The 16,849-nt window shown below is 38.0% G+C and overlaps 1 protein-coding gene and 2 long non-coding RNA genes across 3 annotated transcripts in view; 1 reads left to right on the top strand and 2 right to left on the bottom strand.

Moving 5' to 3' along the window:
- LOC307220172 overlaps nucleotides 1–1,851 on the bottom strand; it is a 36,044-nt gene extending 34,193 nt beyond the window's left edge. Inside the window, exon 1 of the long non-coding RNA XR_013840745.1 lies at nucleotides 1,770–1,851. This is a non-coding gene — a long non-coding RNA (uncharacterized lncRNA). The remainder of the gene's footprint in view (nucleotides 1–1,769) is intronic.
- The window catches only part of ZNF407 (zinc finger protein 407), a 347,724-nt gene that overhangs the window by 280,951 nt on the left and 49,924 nt on the right, over nucleotides 1–16,849 (top strand). The gene's annotated exons all lie outside the window — the stretch shown is intronic.
- Nucleotides 11,968–16,849, bottom strand: part of LOC307220166 — a 123,716-nt gene continuing 118,834 nt past the window's right edge. The window contains exon 9 of the long non-coding RNA XR_013840739.1: nucleotides 11,968–12,189. This is a non-coding gene — a long non-coding RNA (uncharacterized lncRNA). The remainder of the gene's footprint in view (nucleotides 12,190–16,849) is intronic.

Below are 16,849 nucleotides of genomic sequence, written 5' to 3'. Positions count from 1 at the left end.
TTGGCCTGCCAATTGGTAAAATAGCCAGTAGCAGTTTTTGAAGTGTGAATGTGTGAGATCTGATTTCAGTATGCACAAATGCACAAGTGAAAGGTCAGGAAATATAGTTTGCTGCCTGTGTCTTTGTGCTGATTGCCATTATGGATGTTTCATGTTATATGCCTCATTCAATCAAATGCACATAAATTCATTCGTAATGTGACTTCATACTATTTGTACGCAATAGCTGCCTGACAAATCAGACTCTTTGGATGAAAGCCACTCTATGTAATGCTACTGCATCCATATTAGCCATGCTCCAAGATGCCAAATGCACATGGGGGTATGTCAGCTTCCTCCTGGTGGTAGCCTCCTGTGACCCTTCAAAAGACAATTCAAAGGTGATGGTCCTCTAGTGCAACTAGGTGGCCACTTAATGCTTTACCCAAAAAGAGAAAATGGTCGTTAAAATTATTGGACTTAGCTGAGATGGCGAAGTTAACGTGTTTAAGTGGAGAAAAATCATTGTTGATATTTTCTAAGGATTGGAAACACTTTGTGGACTTTTTGTGTGAAAAAGAAAATGAACCTGTTATCTCTGGGTTTGAGGATTGAAGAAAATAGTAATTTATAGAAAGTGGAATATTTGAGTGTTACCTTGGAGTGGATGTTTTGAATTATTTTCTATATATAGCTGACTGATGAAGAATCGGAAGTTCTTTTCTTCCACCCTCTTTTTTCTTTTTCTTTTTGTTTGTGCTTTTATTTAGATTAGTTTCTTTATCTTTGATATTCTAAAAGGATACTGGATATTGATCTTAGTATATCTTTTTTCAAACTTTAATAAAATCTATTGGGAAAAGAAAAATGTATCACCGAAAAAGAGGGCAAAATAGAACACCTATTTACATAAAATTTGTTTGCACTAATTTGGAATCATATAATTGTAGAGTCAGAAGGGACTCCAAGGGTCATCTAGTCCAACCCCCTCCAATGCAGGAATCACAGCTAAAGAATCCTTGACAGATGGCCATCCAGCCTCTGTTTGAAAACCTCCAACGAGGGAGAGTCCACATGGTTCTTTATCTTTAACTCAGACTTGGACCACACAGTTGTTCAAACTGAGGATTGTCAAACAGAGGAGTTTATTCTGTAAGGTAGACATCCCGGGTGCAGCTTCCTATGAGACACAAAGGGCTGCTGCTAGAAGTGTAAACATGAAAGTGTTTTGTGGGCTTCTCTAGCTCCCAGGAATTACTATCATCTACTTCCCAGTTCTGTGGCCGTATAATAAAAGTTGTTGCTGTATTAGCTTGCACCTTGATGGTTGGTTTTTATTGGGTTCAGTTTAGTTTTTGGGAAATCCATCCTCTGAATGGGCTTAGCTGCCATGCCAAACCAGACCTCCCTCCACATCCTTAGCATCTCTTTCAGTGAATAATAATAAAAAGGAACATTTCATAACTCTGCTACAGTTCATCTTAAATTTGAGCAGACATCTTTATGAATGGTTTTGGTTTTCAGAATACATGAAGACATGTAATTTGAATGAATGCAAATGCTGGCATGTTTGACCTGGTTTTAACTAATTGGATCTTGTGATCCTCTCATAGAAGCCGCCCAAGACCCATAAAGGGTGCCCTAAGAATTAGGGGATCAAGCTGAATGAGGTGAGTCTGTGATCTTTCTAGTTCACCCCAATAAGCAGGGTCCTTTAACCCATGCAGAACCTTTTTGGGAGGCTGCTGGGAGAGGGAGGGATAGAAAAGCTATTTTTCACTCATACTTACCATGAGTTGATCTCTGGGTCCAAGCCGTTGACTTTATTTTCAGCATAGGGCGGAGAATGGGACTATCTTTGACCATGGTCTTCTGACCATGAGGAAGAGAGATTTTCTGCCTCAGGCACCAAAATAACTTGGCTGGCTTTGGGCACTGTGCACCTTGCCTGAGCGGAGGTAGGGAGATGATGAGCATATTCTGCTTCATCTTAAGCACCAAACATCTTGGGCTGGCTCTATGGGTTGTATTCAGTTTACTCAGACCAGTTCCATTAAAATTAATGGACCTAAGTTAGTTCTGAAAACAAATTTCAGTGGGTCTTCTTTTGGGTAAAGTCTAGTGATTACAACCCTATGGTTTATTGTTGCAAGGATCAGGAAGATAGCAATAGGAATTTGGGCGTTATAATAGCAGGAACAACTAAAGAAGAAATGACAAAGTGACTTCATTAAGAACTATGGCTGTTGATGGCTGTTGGCCACATCATCTACATAAAAGACCTGTTCTTACCTAGTTCCTTTTACAATGATTTTTTAAAAGGTGGTATGGCACCTCTAATATCAGGCATAAAATCCACCCCACCCCACCCCATATTATTATTATTACCAACTGCCAGAGTTATAGAGGCTTATACTAGATTTAGAAGTGAAAAGCCTTTGCAGGTGAATAAAATGAGATAAAATAAAATAGTGAATACTGCTGCCAATATTCTTTAAAAACCAGTTTAAGAGCATCCATGAGAAAAGAAGACATCTGAGCAATCATTATGATAAACACATCAGGGCAAAAATATTATTTTATTTCATGCTGTTTGGAAGTGAAGATTGGTGCAATCCATATTTGTGAGGTACCATGATATTTATATCCTTCTACCTGCTGTGTGATGGAGAGAGGACATAAAGGTGGCATAGCTAAGGACAATGATAAAAATCCCCTTCATATAATATGCAATGCGCTGATTACAGGCCACTAGAGTATAGGTTGAATTGCATCACTGATGAATAGTCAAGGGACTCAGTTAACAAAATCAGTGCCTTTAAAGTCTTTAATGATCAGGGCAAAATGATGAAAGCATTTGTCACTATTACAATGGTTGTTAGAACATGCTAATTACGTATTAGCTTAATTATTACCATATGATCGTTTACAATAATTATTAAATTTTGTTCTTTGATTTAAAAAAAAAATTGACCAAGTTTTACAAGTCAAATAGTTTTCTAGAAAAAATGAATTATAATGCTTTTAGATTTTCTTATTTTGTTGTTATTTGATGGCAGAGGACTTTTAAACTAAGCTGAAACTTTGTTGAGAAATCATTACAAACACAAGCATCCTCTCAAAAATCCCAGCTCCACAAGCACCTCTTTTCATTACCATAGATTCACTCAGCAATCAATGAATCGTAAAAAAGCAACAACCTCTATATTATACCCGAATTACGTACTATAACCATGTTTTTTAAAATATTTTTCTTCAGATCTATGTGTTCTAACTATTAATACTGATAGACTCCGGAGTAATAGTGTCATGTATTAAATATATGTCTTATATATCTCTAGTAGATCTACTGTTTAGGTAGGTAAAGGTAAAAGTACCCCTGACCGTTAGGTCCAGTCACGGATGACTCTGAGGTTGCGGCGCTCATCTTGCTCTATAGGCCGAGGGAGCCGGTGTTTGTCCGCAGACAGCTTCCAGGTCACTATGACAAATGCATAGTCAAGTCCAATGAGGCATGTACCATAAATTTCATTATAAAATGAATGGAATGTTCCTCTTCTAATCAAATATTGTATCTAGTTTCTGCAAGAAAACATACCTAGGATCAGAGTGTAAGCATAATAAAATAAACAATGCTGTACATTTAAGATATTGATTCCAATGTTATGCTTTTACTGGAAGTCAGCTGTTGGTATATTCTTGGAACTGCCTATACTTGCACCAAGAGGTGTGTCCAGGGGGTGGTGAATGCCCTTCTATTTCAGGGGGTTATAGTAGCCGCTTTGAAAGAGATAGTTGTGTCGATTCTCCTGAAGAAGACCCCCTTAGTCTTTAAAGTGTATGACAACTGCTGTCCAGTCACTTATATTGCTTTCTTTGACAAGGCATGTAAGAGAACAACTGGACCTACAATGAAATTCGGCATGTTGAGGGCCCTTTTTCAGGGTTCCAGTCAGCCATGTCCTTTTCTAGGATACCCCATTCCATTTTTTCCCAATTTTCTGTCCTCTCCCAAGGGTCAGTCAGCATTCTGTGGCCTCAGAACATGCTTAGTTCTTGTTGGACTATTTTGAAGGTTTGCCTCCCTTGTAGGTATTTGTATTTCTGCAAACCTTAAGAGTTCCTAATTTGTGCCCATTATGCTTGGATGACCCTCGGATATAGCATATGACCCAGTGCCTCCTGACACTATGCTGTGGGGAGGGCGTTTCCAACCAGCAGCCACCTGGGTAGAGGTTTTGCATGCTAGATTCTCATTATGGAGATCTGGTATGCCACATAATGTTTATGCCACATAATGTTTACCTCTGTCTTTTTCTGGTCATCCCAGAACAGGATAGGTGACATTGGTTAACATGGCCACTTAAGGTGATGAAAAGGAGATCTTCCCTTTGGGTAGAAGTTATTATAATAAGTCTACCACATATATGAACAATAAGCACATTTTGTATACTTTACTCTTCTTTTTAAAAAATTGTGCTTTCATTACCAGAAGCTAGAAATCAATGCAGGTTTCTCTCCCTCCCCCTTTCTGATCATTAAAAGGATGGTTTATCTTTATATGGATCTTTAATTTTAATAAGCTAATAATTCTGATTTTAGCTACTATTATCTTAATAGCTAAGCAGTCTCAAACATTTCTTCTGCTAATTTCTTTGGATAGCTTTAGCCATCTTATCAACCTGAGTGAATGTTGCTGCATGGTGAACTCTACTGGGAAAAATAGGCTAACGTGTCAAGGGCATTGCAGATGTTTTGGATTGGTGCTGTTTGCCAATGTTAAGGATACACTGTGTGATTTTCATTAGAAGTTCTCATGCTGCTTTCCCACTCCCCACCCTTCTCCTTCTCCTTCTCCAGTGTTGTGGAATTTTGATAAAAGATACTGATTAGCTTGTTAATTAATCAGCTGTGCTAGATTTGATAAAGAATTGAATCTCTGCCGGGTTGATGGTTTTGTTGGAAAGATGTTTTCATTGCTACATGTTAGAGTGCCCTAATTATTTTATCATATTGTTTGGTTGATCAAAAGGAGGGGGGATATTCAAATAGTTTAGATAAAGAAATATGTATCCTAAAGTCAGATACTCTGCGTTCTTTAGGTTCCAATCTCCACCTTCATCCACATTCTTTTAATAATTATGGTAAGGACAGTGAAGAGAACTGATTCTATCTCATTTGAGATTCAGAATTAGGTTACATCTACTCTTAGATTAAGATTTTTTAAGGTTCAAAATGAAAACTATGCATTTTATATTAGAGAGGGGGGAGTAAGTAATGAGTCCTCTTTCTAAATGAATTTGAAAAGCAATTTGATTTTAGTTTTTCCAATGGAGAACATTAAAAAAAAAAACCTATCTTACTTTATTTACTAACCACTGAATTGAATTGTTCACCTTTTATTACAGATATAAAGCAAAGACTATGAAGATGCAATCATTTTTGCAGCTCTCAGACTTCCAGTAATATATCTCTTGTGGTTTAAATAACAGATAGTTTTAAGTGTTTTTCCATTACCTTCGTGTAAATGAAAAATGCATAAAATATTTTAACAAGGCAAAAGTAATCCAAGGAGATTGTTATTTTGTGTTACAAATTAGGTTATTTCTGTCATAAAATTAAGAGAAAAAAATCAGCGCAAGGACATTTCAGCTTAATATCATTTACCAAAAGGAACATGTAGCAGATTTAATGAGCTAGCAGGTCACCTGAATCCAGCTGTTTCCAACCAGCTTTATGAAACAGAGAATGCAGCTAGCAGTGGGAGGTAAGCATTATTACAAGCTCTCAAGGAGTTACAAAATCGATTTCTGCTTGAATGAATTAATTTAGATTATCAATTTATAACCAGCTACATGAATCCCATCAACTCAACAATTCAGTGAATGATCAGGCTCAGCCCTTGCAAGAGCTTAACAATTAGAGAAATCTCCCAATTACCTTCTGTCCTTTAGTGATAGTTAGTGTGACATGGGGCAAGTTGGAATGTTTGTCTAAGGATTTGAATATGTGAAATATAACACCTGAAAATGAGCAAGAGCATCAAGAGGTAAATCTTGTACTTAAGCTCCATGCATAGAATGTTATCATGAATACAATGTTAGATATGTAAAACTGAGATTCAAATAACCCCCAGTCACTGAGCTTTGAAGCGTGGCTTTAAAATTACTCTTGTCTGAGACACTCAAACATTATGAAGATACCATGTGGCTCAACTCTCCCAGAACTGGACTACTTCACAGTACAGGTTGGGCAGAGTTTAAATGCTATCATTCACAGAAAGCTCCCTGCAATATGGAAAGTTAGCAGGTCACAAAAAGTCTTGCCAAGGATCCTTGTCCCTGAACTAGTTGCTGTAGTACGTGCTTTTTCAAAAAGAAGACTGAACTGGCTTTCCATTCAGTCTACGTAATGGGGCTGCAGTGCCAAAACTGTGGATCATTTTGCAGGATCAGAATTTGCTGCCCAAGTCAGAAAATCCAAATGGTTTCTCCTGTGGTAACAACATATAATAAATTAAATAGTTGACCATGTGTTTCTCTTAAATCTGCCGCCCTAGGTGGCAATCTCCTTCTGTCTCATGACTGGACTTGCCCTGACACATCAAACTATGAAAGATTATGAGAACTTGATAGATGATAATAGAAGGGGAACCCTTTTAACCTAAGAGCCACATTGCCAATTTTAAAGTGGCCACTAGGCTGCAGTCATGGACATATATGTTTGCTGTTTTGTGGATGGGATATGTATATTTCCACTAACTAGGGAAAGAAAACATCAGCCCAGCCTGTCCTTGTGCTCTTAATCTGCAGAAACCAGTATTTCAAAGCATAGAGATAAACACGATGACCTGTTAATATCTGTTAAAGGCTCAGCTACAAAACCCAGCGGAAATGCTGGCAGCTCTTAAACGTACACACATATAACAATCCATAATGCCTCTTGCACACATGCACACACACACACGTTTGGGGACCCTTGCTCGTCCCTGTTGATTGCAGTACTTTCATCTTTCTTGTTGTGCTGGGAGAATCGACTGAGCCAAGTCATATCAGTAGCCTTAGAACCACATCATTTGCTTGACACAGCCAATAGAGATAGGGTTGGCTCCTGACAAAATGCAGAGTTGAGCCAAATTAATATATAGCATATGGGAACAGTAAGAGGCCAGATGGGTCTAGGAAGCAGTCTAATTTGGCCAGAAGGCCTGAGGTGTCACACACTTGAAATAAAACAACTAAGGCTGCAGTTATTATGTTTTTACTCTGCAATAATGACACTATAACAACTCAAAGACCTTTCCAGATTATGGGGTTCCAGGATAAAGTATTTATGAGCAATCAGAATTTTTGATAGACCCAGTAAAGCTGGTTCTTAATGTAATCATAATGTCAACAGGACCATGTTTTATGGGACTTGTCTGAGTAATGGATTGTCTACCAAGTGACTTGCACTGCATGGGTAACTACATTGCTTTGAGGTAATGTGTCATACTCTTATTAGATGTTTTCAAGGAACACCTCTCTAGCCATTTCTGGGCAGGCAAAGTATTCATAGCCCATTTCAGAATGTTTTCAATGGTTCTACAAGGCCAACTCTGACTCTCCTTTTGGCAGAGCAGGCAACATGACTTGGTATTTAGCATCACTTCTAAAATATACAGTGAATGCAGAGGTGATATATGAGAAGTCCATTGAACATCCCGTGGGATACTCCACTTAACCAAATTATAGCCATACTCTTAGAAAATTCAAACTTTTCTAAACATTGTAGAACAGATTCAGTCTATTTAACTCGTGCTGTATCTTTTGGTCCAGAAGGGCCATAGACATTATCCTCAGAAGTTTTTGTTTAATTATCCCAGAAAAAATGTGATAGAGCTTGAAGGTAGTTTAATGTAGGGAAAAGCCAAAGACGTCCTATTATTTCCACAATTCTGGCCATAATGAACTGTAATTTGTCAAATATATTTTCACTTTTCTTTATTCTATGTTGGCAAAGGCTTTGAATGCAATCCCTGGTGCTTACCTTAACACCACCTCGCTGTGATTGCAAATGTATCTCTCCTCAGCTGCATTGCAGTGAGAGAGAGAGAGAGAGAGAGAGAGAGCTCCTGGCAGCAGGCTAGGATGGGCAGATGACCTCAAAATGCTGAGGGCCTATAGCTGCGGTGTTCCACATTATTGATAGTAGCAGAGATATTGACAGTCCGCGCTTGGAAGGAAAATAGGAGTTTGATATGACATATTGTGTGTCTCAGCAAGACTCATAAATAATTTTGACAAGTTTTTGTATGCATGGGAAAGTCCTTGATTCAGCCTCCCATAAAAATAAACTTCTATTATGGAATGTATTTGTCAAGTGGCTGTGTGATGGATGGAGCTGCGTTTACCCCTTGGCAGTTCGATGAGTTTTAGATGCACAGCTTACCAGAGAGGATTTACGGGCAGTAAGGAAATAATTATTCAGTATGAAATACATAATTCTTGTACCTGAATTTTCATTTTTTATTATATTTTGTTTCTGTTGTGTTTCTGCTCTTTAATACAAAAGGCCCTGCCATTTTACTTGGAATTATTATTCCTTGTTTGGTTTCCAAACAAGCTGATTTGATCATGTTCAGGTCTGTTTTGAAACTTGGCTTATATGTATTTTGCTAATTGGATTTGGGCTTATATGCATCCTCCATCCACCCAAAAACCTAAAGCCTGCAAATAAAATTTTGTTGTTTAAAATTAACCCCTTATATATTTTATTCCAGGCTTCATTGAAGAGTATGCATGAATAGTTTACTTTGCTGTTAGCAGCTGTCTAGCATTAGATGAGCCATGTCTGTGACTTGTTTATTCTACTACTAGTGTTTAATATTTGTTGAATACTAACCACATAATAAGTACCATTCTTCCATTTTTGTCTTGTTATTCCATCTGCTTTCAAAATAAAGCCACAAAACGTATTACTTCCCTTCGTAACTGGGTCAACCCTTTTAGCGGAAGTTTGGCTAGCTGTTTAACTTTGGTTAGCTCCTTGTTCTTTGTTCTGACTTTGCCCTTTTGGTCTGTTTATGTTCAGCTTTTTATTTCTTGCACTTATTTTCAATTTCTTTAGCCGCACTCTGTGTTATCACGCTTGCTTAGGGCATGTGTTTCTAGGGACATTTACAAACTATTTCTCCTTGTTCAGGGAATGAGCACCTCCGGAACATGAATGGCTGGGTGGAAGTTAGATCACATGTGTTTGTGGACAGATATGTAAGAGTGCGTAAATTTGGTCTGAAGTTTGGCTTGTGGAGTGGACTCATAAGGCAGACCCTCTAGGTGTCCCTATTTTCCAGGGATGTCTGTGATTTAGAGAAGCCATCCCAGTTTCTTATTTGATCCCGGGATGTCCCACTTTTCCTTAGAATCTCCCTATTTTCATTGGAGAAATGTTAGAGGGTATGGAGTTATTGACCCCCGAGCCATCTGAAGGCAATCCTGTATAGGGAAGTTTTTTTTGTTTAATGTTTACTGTTTTCTTATGTTTTTATATATGTTGGAAGCTGCCCAGAGTGGCTGGGGCAACCCAGTAAGATGTGTAGAGTATAAATAGTAAAATTATCATTATGCAATGGGGTTTCCCTATTTTCATTGGAGAAATGTTGGAGGGTATGATAAGGTACTCAGAGAAGCAATGGAGATGAGATCAGAGCTCTTTAAAAAAAATATGAAGAAGTGGTAAGGAAGTAAGGGGGGAGGAAGTTACCATGAATTGGAAAGATGGCAAGAGAGAGAAAGGAAGAGAAAGAAGGTTGTAGCTTCTTTCCTTGTCCACTGTCTGAAAAGCAGGGAGGAGGTAAAAAGAATAGACTTTTCTCAGCTATGGCAAGGCTTTAGCAAAAAGAAAGAAGGAAAAAAGGAAAAAAAGCACCCAGGCCCATAATTCCAGAGAAAGCCAGGCTGCATTTATCACAGCAAGACGCTTTTCTGCAATCTCCTGGAGGTACAGTGGTACCTCGCAAGTCAAATGCCTCGAAAGACGAAAAACTCGCAAAACGAAAGAGTTTTTCGTTTTTTGAGTTGCTTCGCAAGACGGATTTCCCTATGGGCTTGCTTCGCAAGACGGAAACATCTTGCAAGTTTGTTTCCTTTGTCTTGCAAGTTTGTTTCCTTTTTCTTAAAACCGTGCATTCACTTCGAGGAGCAACTCATAGCATGCGGTGTGGTAGCCTTTTTTGAGGTTTTTGAAGACTTTGGTGATTTTTGAAGCTTTTCCAAAGTCCGTGCTTCGCAAGACGAAAAATTCGCAAGACGAAAAAACTCGCGGAATGAATTAATTTCGTCTTGCGAGGCACCACTGTATAAAAACCAGCATTTAACAGTGCATTCCAACTTAGGCAGATTCTCTGCCAGTATCATTTTCTGGTGAAGGCTTGTTCAGTTTAGGAATCCAAAACCAGTTCTATGTTTGGATGATCAAAAATTCACAAAAGTGGGGTCCCCTAGAACGGTCATTTCCAGAAGAAAATGCAATTGCCTTTTCCTGCTGAAAAAGGGAGGGGAGTCTATGCTTTAGGTGTATTTTTAAACCATTAGTTATGATGTGGCACATAGCAATCAGCAAATGTCACCATTAGGTGCCTTTTAAGGGACTTTAATATTGTTAACTGCAAAAAAGGTTGTCTGAGCATACTAGCTAAGAACATTCAGTAGTAGTATTCCTTTTTTATACAACACTGTTATGTCTATTATTATTAATAGTAGTGGTAGTAGTAAGTTGCTTGTTACCTAAACGTCTCCAAGAGACTTACAACACATTTAAAAACATAAACATACACTGTACCATTAAGAAGCATACAAGATGCCAACCATTCATTAACGTATATACTATTTTTCATTTTTATCAGAAGCTGATGAAAGAGATACAAATGTTTTGCTATCTAAATGAAAAGTACAGTATTTTGTTAATCACAGTAACACACACACACACACACAGAGAGAGAGAGAGAGAGAGAGAGAGATCTACATAAACACACTTCCATAACAACTGCACAATAATACAAACAAAAACCATCATTATAAGATTCATATGTAGAACAAAATTTGTCACTTACCATTAATTGCTTCATTTTACTTTTTTGGTTTGAAGTATAGTTTCTAAGGGACGCAGGTGGCGCTGTGGGTTAAAGCCTCAGCGCCTAGACTTGCCGATCGAAAGGTCGGCGGTTCGAATCCCTGCGGCGGGATGCGCTCCCGCTGCTCGGTCCCAGCGCCTGCCAACCTAGCAGTTCGAAAGCACCTCCGGGTGCAAGTAGATAAATAGGGACCGCTTACCAGCGGGAAGGTAAACGGCGTTTCCGTGTGCGGCTCTGGCTCACCAGAGCAGCGATGTCACGCTGGCCACGTGACCCGGAAGTGTCTCCGGACAGCGCTGGCCCCTGGCCTCTTAAGTGAGATGGGCGCACAACCCCAGAGTCTGTCAAGACTGGCCCGTACGGGCAGGGGTACCTTTACCTTTACCTTTACCTATAGTTTCTAAAACTATCACCACCACCCCACACACACACCGATAAGCAGAAATTGCAAGTTTAGACTATTAAGACTCGTTAATTTGGAATTTCTAGTACAGAATGAGGGAAAATAGCACATAATTTCACCAACTTTTTGACCTGCTCTTTATTTGGTGTTGGGGGAAAGCTTTTAAAAAAGAAATTAGCATGCACTTTAGTTTTTCTTTGGATTCCTTCCCAAGTATATCTGTAAATATATGGAAAACCTCTTAAAAAGGAGCATACTGCACCCCCCCCGTCATTATTATATAAAGCTTACTGCTTCCTATGCAGAATTTTTCAAGCAATATTTAAAATACATATCCCAGGAGGCAATTCACAGGCATACTGGTAAAATTTCATGTAAGTGATCTGCATTAACAATCTTTCAATCTCTATTGACATATAATAGTTTGACATGATGTTTTGCAAAGGATATATTCACACTGATTTCAACAACATGTAGTATTTCGAGGTTTTATTTTCCAAATATCTTCAGGCATCTTCATTTCATTTTCCTTTTGCTTCCAGGGTCTGTCAAGGTATATTTCAGTGCATCTCAAGGCACCATCAAAGCACAACATGTATTGAAATTTAGGGGCCTGGAAGCAAACTAGTTGATCACAGCTGCTCCACATTGCATGGAGTATGAGATGGTCTTATGAGTATTCTTTTCTTGTCATCTGCAAAATATTTGAATAATATTAAAGGATATGGTGAACAGATTATATAATTCATTAGAAAAAACTGTGATCTGACAGCAAAGTAAACTAACCAAAAAGAAAAAGAAAAAAAGAGTGAAGTATGTTCATTTATCTCATTGCAGATTGTATCTAATACTGTACAGTTGTAGTGCATCAGAACCATTGAGCTTGGAATAATGCTCAGTAATGCAAATCATTGTTACAAGCATTGTGTCAAATTCTTAAAGGTTCTTTTCATTTATGTTGTCGTAGTATGGCAAATAGGTAAACATTAAAAAGAAAGTGTGAGTAAATATCCTTAAAGCTGATGAATGGAAAAAATTAGGGGTTTTTTTGGGGGGGGGATATTTTTACATTCAAATGCTGTTCATTTTTATTACCCCAAACTACCATTCATATAGCCTATTTCTTCATATCTTTGGAGCAATAAAATATTCTCATAAATCATTGCAGATTTGTTTCTATGACACTGCTTATAAAATAATGTATCTAATGTCGGGTAATACACTTATTAAAATTGAAGTATTAGACCTTTAAACTAGGTATACATTTGAACTAGTTGGGTCACTTATAGTGGCACTGGTCAAAGCAGCTGATATATGTCTAACACTTTTCGCAAGATTGGAGAACCCTTAGAGTGCAGTCTTCTGATCAGCTATGCATATAAATATCTCCTTGCATGTGATAGTCAAGCATGCATAACTGACTACAAGCTTATAGCCATAATTTCAGCTGCATGTCATGTTACAAGGGCAAAACAAATATATTCAATGTACACTTTTTCTCTTCTTTTCAAAAGGATGTTAACATTTAATTAGAACAATAAAGTGTAATAGTGAAGTAAAAGAATAAGCATATAAAATTACAATAGTTGAAGGGTGTGTGTGTGTATTCTGTGTTCAGGATATTTATTTATTTGAGAACACACAGTTCACCTGTGAGGTAGAGCTTCTGTGTGGGAGGTGATGCATATTTAATGCATAACTTAAAAAGAAAGGCAGGTTCTGTGACTTGTGAGCAATCTTAGAAAAGTAGGTTTCATGACAATTCTGATAAGGAAAGCTTATAGGAAATATGTTTTCTCTCTCCCCACCCCCATTAGACAATGTGTCATATTTCAGAGCAGAACCCTTCACATTTTCATATTAAGTGATTAATTGTTGTATAGCCTTCATTGTATTTTTATTGCATTTTCTGATTCAAACAAACTAAAAAAACACCAATCTCCCATTCCTTCCAAGTATATGAACCCATTAAACGAGGGGCAATCTATAACACAGCTGAGTGCCGAGTTCATGATTCTTGGACCAGCCTCAGGTAAAGAGAGAAGAGCGTTCAACTGCTCATGATTTTTCTTCTCCTCCCATACTCAGCTTCTAGTACCCAACTGAGCTCCAAGAGAATCCTCCCAGGCGTGGTGCCTTGCAGTCTTAAATGTTTTCCCACCTGATGCCCACTTTCTGTTTACTGCTCCCCAGTTTCTTTATAGTCCCTGCCTTCCATGACTCAAGACAACAAAACTCCATTATCTAGCAATGGGGCTCTGACATGATGTAGCATATCATGTTTTTTTTCCTTTCTGGTTTCCATACAAATATGACTATCAAATAGATATCAATAAACAATCACAGTAGTTTTTTGGAGTAACAATGAATGCACTGATCAATGTGTTTTTCCAATCAGCTAGGTTTATTTTGTGTTCTCTTAGTTCCTTTGTCATGGTTAGAATCTTTCACAACTCCTGTGTTCAAGATTATTGTGTAGTTTGCTCCTTTTAATGCATTTTGGACTATCTGAAGCAACTTTCTAAAAAAAATTAAGGCTTTTTCATAATAAAAAACTATAAAAAATGAACTAATCTAAATGAAAATAGAAAAAGAAAAAGAAAATACAAAGTCCTCTCTCAAAGGTAGAGTCAGACTCAAAAGTCTCAAATTTATTGATTTTCCTTTCCATATAAAAAGTCTAAAAGGGGTTCTCTAGTTATTCATCTTTGTTCACACAAAAATCTCTCCACTGTGGTCATACGTTAAAATAATATTCATAGTTATTTACTTATCGTATATTCATAAATTCACACCCAGTTCCATATCTTCCAATCCCATTTCTAATGTTACTTGTTGTGATTCTCTAATTCTTTTTTATTTCCACTTCTTTCATTCTTTTTCCGAGAGAAGCTTCAGAGGTTTGGCAGCTTTTTTCCTCTGAATTCACTCTAAATTGTGCACAGAATCCTTTCTTTCTCAATTATATCTCTGCTAGCTCAGGATATCTCTTGATTTCTGCACCCATGGTTTCATTCCACTCCTCCAACATCTTAAGTCCACCATTTGGCTGTTTCATTTCTCTAGACACCTGTGTCAATGTCTTCTCCATTGCATCATATACTACCTCCAACTTTACCATTTCACTCTACTGTTCTGGCAATCCTTTATTGAAATTGTTCCCCAAAGCTTCTGTGACTTCTTTAATTCCACTTTCAGTTTCATCCTTCTCTAGCCCATTTCATCAGTTCAGCTCTGATCTCTTTTAATTGCTCACTCAATAATTGCTGTAAAATGACAACAGTCAATGGGGTGTCCAACAATTTATTTGCCATTCTGAATGATCTTATTAATAGCCCAGTCTCCACCTTAAGATCTTCACATCTCTTCCTTAAGAGCTTCAATCTCCCATATCAACTTTAAGGTCTGCAAAGCATCAAGCTGCATTCCTTTCTCACAGTGACATAGAAAATGTACTTTCAATTTGAAATCAGCACTTTTCATTGAAAAAATAAAAAGTAAAATAAAATAAAGATCTCTAACAACAAGAACAGCCCTTGGACATTTAAAACTTTGCAAACAATTAAAACATGCTTTTCTTTTGCTTTCAGTCTTTTAGTGATAATCTCTTTTTAAGATAGAAGTTAGCTCACACTCCATATACCCCAGTAATGATCTCTGTCAATGAGCTGTCAACAGAAGATGTTTAGTTTGCCATGCTCCTCCCCTGGAAGCCTATCTGAAGCAACTTCCTGAAGATTATACTGTTTTGTACTGCAGGGGGTGGAGTAGGGCTGAAATAAGAACCATATTTCTTCAACAGACATAAGTGATGCTTAGTGTGCTTTCGTGTACAGTACTAAACAAAAAATATTCTGCCAGAAGGTAGTGACCCACAAGCAGCTGAGCACTATGAAAGCTATAATTTTTTAAGAAAGACCCTTGCGATGTGGATCTGCTCTGACGTGTAAAGGTTCTCATGCTAGCACAGATTCTGCCAGATTTTGCATTATTATCTCTAGGGTTCTGTTTTAGGAGATAATTTTTATAAAATCACTGTTATAATGCCATATTATGGAGCAGGAGTTCCTCTATGGCATGCTGACAACAACCAGTTTTCTCTTTTTAAAAGTCCCAGAGGCATAGCTATAGAGAGAGAAGTTGGAGGAAGGCACATCAGATTTGAGTGTGAGGGGTACAGGATGGTTTTCTGGATAACACTGAAAATAACCAGGTTCTTCTTGGAAGAGAAGGGCTATGCTACTATTTGAAATTCTCCATTGCAGATGACTATAGCAACTTTAAAACGGGATTCCATATTTGTGGTGAGGTGGGGTGGATTGAGTGCTTTACCCCCCACTTAGTTTATTGCTAAATGTAATACAGTACTTTTTAAAAACATAGAAAATATAAGATCAATAAAGCCTTTGGTTACGGGAGGTTTTATGCTTCTTTTAAATTCACTCATGCTCCTGTAAGCACATCCTGTAACGACATTGTACTGTTGTACAGATCTTGAAAGAAATAAAAGTTGGACAAATGGATTGTTCACATGGATCCAGGTATTTGTAAATTAAATGTCAAACAATTGCACAAACCAATCATCTGTATGATTCAAGACCTTATGGCTTGAAAGGTTGGATTAGATAATCCTTGTGATCCCTTCCAATTCTAGAGTTGTATGTATGTGTGATTTCCTGCCCCCTCAGTATTTGCCTCCTAAGATGGCTGCCTCACTCTGTCTCATTGTAAGGATGGTCCTGGTTGCTGTTAAGTCTGGCTATCTGCTGAGGTGATGGTGCACACTGCTTGCATACATTGCAAAGGTAGTGGAAACAGCCTTACAACAAATCAGGCCGTTGGTCCATCTAGCTCAGTATTGTTCACACTGACTAGCAGCAGGTCTCCAGAATTTCAGACAGGACATTCCCAGCCTGGGATCTTCTGTGGGTAAGGCAGGTTCTCTACCTGAGCTACAGGCCTCCCCCATTCACAGATGCTATGAGGGTCAAGCAACATTTATACATCTGAGCCACAAAATACACTCAGTCTTTAAATCCAGTTTCTATTTCATAGTTATAGAGCTGGAAGGATCCGCAAGGCTCATTTAGTCCAACCCTCTACAATGCAGGAATCTTTTGCCCAATGTTGGGCTCGAACCCACAACCCTGAGATGAAGAGTCTCATCCTCTACTGACTGAGCTCTTTCCTAGCCATTATGTTTAAATTTCACAGTTGATTATTTAACCTGCACTGCAGCTGATGAGGTAAATAATTTTTGATTTAGATTACAGTTGGTGTGTAACAAGCATTATTTTACCAGCAGCAAGCAGAATTTATGCCACTATTTGGGCTATCAGTGATCAAACTTATGG

The sequence above is a fragment of the Podarcis cretensis genome (genome assembly GCF_951804945.1).
Source record: "Podarcis cretensis genome assembly, chromosome: 7".
Lineage (NCBI taxonomy): Eukaryota > Metazoa > Chordata > Lepidosauria > Squamata > Lacertidae > Podarcis > Podarcis cretensis.
This window is presented reverse-complemented; position numbering and strand designations above follow the sequence as displayed.